This window comes from Elephas maximus, chromosome 10 (genome assembly GCF_024166365.1).
Source record: "Elephas maximus indicus isolate mEleMax1 chromosome 10, mEleMax1 primary haplotype, whole genome shotgun sequence".
Classification (NCBI taxonomy): Eukaryota; Metazoa; Chordata; class Mammalia; order Proboscidea; family Elephantidae; genus Elephas; species Elephas maximus.
The window spans coordinates 96,980,417-96,985,368 of NC_064828.1; positions in this window are offsets into that span (position 1 = coordinate 96,980,417).

Here is a 4,952-nt window from a genome sequence, read left to right on the forward strand (position 1 = left end):
ATCTAAGAAATTCATAATTTCATCATTTATTGAATGCCCAAGAGGTTACAGATTATGAGATAGGTTATCACTTACTGAATTTTCTTCTTTTTTTATTTTTTTAAAGTTTTTCTTAGAAATGCTTAATTTTTAATTCCTTAGGATAACAAAATATATTAAATATCAGATTTCATATGCTAAATGAAATAATACCTTTTAATCTGATGAGAAAATAATGAATACTTGAGGAAACTTACTTAGAAAGTTGTATGTGAAGCCTCTATACCAGGAAAAACAGGAAAAAAAAGGAAAATGAGTTTTTCTTAACAAATGCCTTCAATGTGGCACGTTCTGAAACTTCTGAGACCAAGGTCCTGATGACTTTAATATTAGCTGCAAAAGAAAGCGAGAGGCTCATTGCTTTTACAGATGAATTCTAACAAACATTTCAGAAAGAAATGTACCAATTTTCCACAGTTTCTTTGGCGGGGGGGTGGGAGAAGAGAACACTTTCTAACCATCCTGTGAGGTCAATATGAACCTAATAACAAATCCAAAGAAATAAATTACAAGAAAGGAAAGTACAAATCAATATCTCTCTTGAAGGTAGACATAGAATATTAGCTAATCAAATCCAAAAATGTATAAATGGAAATATATACCAGGACTAAGTGGGATTTATTGCAGGAATGCAAGACAGGTTCTTCTTCATATAGTCCAGCTTCTAGGATTCTTTGCTTAGCATACAGATTGAATAAGTGTGGTGAAAGGATACAACCCTGACATACACCTTTCCTGACGTTAAGCCACGCAGTATCCCCTTGTTCTGTTCAAATGACTGTCTGTTGACCTATGTACAGGTTCCTCAGGAGCACAATTAAGTGTTCTGGAATTCCCATTCTTCTCAATGTTACCCAGAATCTGTTACGATCCACACAGTTGAGTGCCTTTGCATAGTCAATAAAGCACAGGTAAACATCTGTCTGGTGTTCTCTGCTTTCAGCCGGGATTCTTCTGAACCAGCAATGATATCCCTGGCTCTGTGTCTTCTTCCGAATCTAACTTGAATTCCTGAGAGCTCCCTGTTGATATACGGCTGCAGCTGCTTTTGAATGATCTTCGGCAAAATTTTACTTGCATGTGATATTAATGGTAATCAGCAAAGAGATCCCACTAAAAGCCAAACAAAGCAAACCCATTGCCATCAAGTAAATCCTGACTCATACCAACCCAATGTGTTTCAGAGTAGATCTTTGCTCCATATGGTTTTCAATGGCTGATTTCTCAGACGTAGATTGTTATGTCATTCTTCCGAGGTGCCTCTGGGTGGACTCAAACCTCCAGCCTTTTGTTTTTAGCACAACTCAGGAACTCCACATATCTATTAAAATGCCTAAAACTAGCATATCTGACAATGCCAACACTTGGGGAAGCTTCAGACCAACAGGAACTCTTATGGATTGCTTGGGGGGATGCAGAATTTTACACTCAATTTGGAAGACTGTTTGGCAGTTTCTTGAACAGCTAAACATAGTTTTACCATACAATCCAGAAATTGAACTAGTTTGAAAATACACATCCACACAAAAACCTGCACATGAATGTTAATATAAGCTTTGATCAAAACTGTCCCAAACTGAAAGCAACCAAGCTGTCCTTCAATGAATGAATGTATAAACAATGAGTGCGTACGTACAATGGAATCTCATCTAGTGATTTCAAAACACGAGCTTTCAAACCACAGAAAAAAAACAAACCTGTTGTGTCAAGTTGATTCTGACTCATAGTGACCCTATAGGACAGAGCAGAATTGCCCCACAGGGTTTCCAAGGAGCACCTGGAGGTTTCAAACTGCTGATCCTTTGGTTAGCAGCCATAGCATTTCACCGCTATGCCACCAGGGTTTCTGCAGAAAGGTATGGATTAAACTTAATTGCATATTGGCTCCCTGTAAGAAGCTCATATGAAAGGTTTTATAATATATGATTACAATATGATTTTGGAGAAGACAAAACTATAGCCACAGTAAAAATCTATTAGATTCCAAGGGTTTGGAGGGGGGCCTTGTAGTGGGGAGATGTTTAATGAGTAAAGCACAGGGTGGTGAAGCTATTAAGTAATAATGTAATTGTAGATATATGACTTTAAACATTTGCCAAAACTTATCAAAATGTAGCATATAAAATGATATTTTTATTTAGGATGTGTGTGTGTTTGGGGGGGCAGTTCTAAGATGCAGTGCAGACTATGATAAAATAATCTGTGTATTATAAATGTATGAAACAACCTCATTGATGGAGTTGAAAAAAAAATTGCTAACCTAAGTAACTCTGGAAATTAGTCCAGTGTGTAAGACCAAAAGCAAAAGAGACTGTACATAAGCACTGCACTGTGCTCTAGCTGATAATGTTTGCATTTTCCCCACCAAGGTTATATGGGTTAATAATTCTAATATGGCTATACATGTGTCATGGATTGAATCATTTCCCCCCCGCCCCAAAATGTGTTTATCCATTTGGCTGGGCCATGATTCCCAATGTTGTGTGGTCGTCCTCCATTTTGTGATTGTAATTTTATGTTAAAGAGGATTAGGGTGGGATGTAACACGCTTACCAAAGTCACATCCCTGATCCAATATAAAGGGAGTTTTTCTGGAGTGTGGCCTATAACACCTTTAATCTTATAAGAGATAAAAGGAAAGGGAAGTAAGCGAGTAGGGGAACTCATACCACCAAGAAAGCAGTGTCAGTAGCTGAGCACTTCTTTTGGACCTGGGGTCCCTGCATGGAGAAGCTCCTGGTCTAGGGGAAGACTGATGAGAAGGCTGGCAGAGAAAGAAAGGCTTCGCCTGGAGCTGATGCCCTGAATTTGGACTTTTAGCCTACTTTATTGTGAAGAAATAAACTTCTCTTTTTTTAAAGCCATCCGCTTGTGGTATTTCTGTTATAGCAACACTAGGTGACTAAGACAACATGTATACTGGAACTCAACAATGAAGTAAATGAATGACATTGCTATTGTTGGAGTTTACAGATAATCAAGTAAAAGATGTTAGAGCTATCAAAGCGATGAAGCAATACAGTTGGAGACGTCTGGATGAATTCACATTTAGTTTAATATAAATACAGATGTTTACATATAGACATATTTGAAGATATGTGTATATACGCAAGCTAGCATACACTATTTTCCTTGTCCTCTCAGCTGAGTAGGCATAGAAACAAGAAAACTCTAGTAGCAACGAGAACATTTACCATCAAGGTACTGATTTTTAATACAATTCTCCAGTAATAGGAACCAGGAATTCTTGGAGAAATGGCTAAATCCAGGACTGGGGAGAAAATACACAAGATGAGCCCGGAATATTTTGTAGTGACAGAAAGTCAAGGACTGCTAAATACACGTACACACACAGACATAAATAAATAATTAAATAAACAAACGAGGAGGAAGAGACAAATCTATGCATAAAAACTGCAAATCCTCTATGTAGATACTCTGCCCTCAAGGAGGTGAAGCATATAACTCCCTGGCCCTTAATCATGGGCTGCTCATTAGAAGTTGCCCTTGAATCAATTCCAACTCATGGAGACCCCATGTGTGTCAGAGTAGAACTTTGCTCCACAGGGTTTTTGATGGCTGCTTTGGGAAATAAATCACCAGGTCTCTCTGCTGATGTGACTCAGGCTTCCAAGCTTTGAGTTAGCAGCCAAGTGAGTTAACTGGTTTCCCCACCCAGGGACTCCAGGTCTGCGCAGTGATTCTTTTCAACAAGTACATTACATAAAGGGGGGAAAAAAGTGATGTTACAGTGGAGAAATCTGACAAACACTATTTCAGTCAGGTAATCAAGGTTAACATCAACAACAATAAGTTATGTTGACAGTATGCACTATTGATATGATGTAATGAAATGGCCCTCTACCTCTGTGATCTTCCTTCCCAAAATTCATATCCCAAGTCTAATCATGGGAAAAACATCAGACATGAGTCAGAACCCGCTGGATGCCAACCAACAATAACAGCTCCTCAAAGCTGTCAAGGTCATAAAACACAAGGAAAGTCTGAACCATTGTCACATCCAAGAGCAACCTAAGGAGTCAGGACAGCTAAATGTAATGTGGTTTCCTGAATTGGATCATGGAACAACAAAAAAAAAGCACATTAAGTAAAAACTAAAGGAATCTGAATAAAGTATGGATTGTAGTTAACACTAATGTATCTATGTATCTATATTGGTTCATTAATTGTGCCAAATGTATCATATCAAAGTAAGATGTTAATAATAGGAAAACTGAATATGGAGTACACGGGAACTGTCTTTACTTTCTTGACAACTTCTCTGTCAATCTAAGACTCCTAAAAATAAAGCTTATTAAAAAAACACATGAGAATTAGAGGAAATATGGGATTAGAGGCATAACATTAAAAAATGTTGACACTAGCACATTAAAAGCTTAGGAACCCAATAAGAATGGTAGCACAGGTTGGCCATGTTGAAAGGTTAAGAAATGCATAGACACTACAATAAAGTACTCTCTACCTAGAAAAAGTCTTACCATTTGCTTGTGGAAATGGACAGCTGTATTCTTGCCTTGTTAGCCCACCTGGCTCCCAAGCCTGCCAACCTGTGTGTCAGAGGAAAGTGACAAAAGAGAAAAAAAGTAGAGTGAGATTAAAAAAAAAAAAAAGAGAGAGAGAGAGAAAAAGAGCAAAGAAAAGAGAGGAAAAATACAGATTGAGAAAAAAGTGAGGTGATCATTGGGCCATTTTCTGAGGGTTGTATCTTGTGAGTTATTGTGATTTGATAGAAGGATGGTTACCTGAAATAGGACTGAAATTGTAACTCCAGATGTGGATTGTTGTGGTTCATAATACAAGAGGTAAACTGAGGTAGCTGGTAGCTATTTGAGGTTAGAGTGTATGTGTGTGTGTGTGTATGAATGTTTTGTGTTTCCTACATGTCTTAGTTA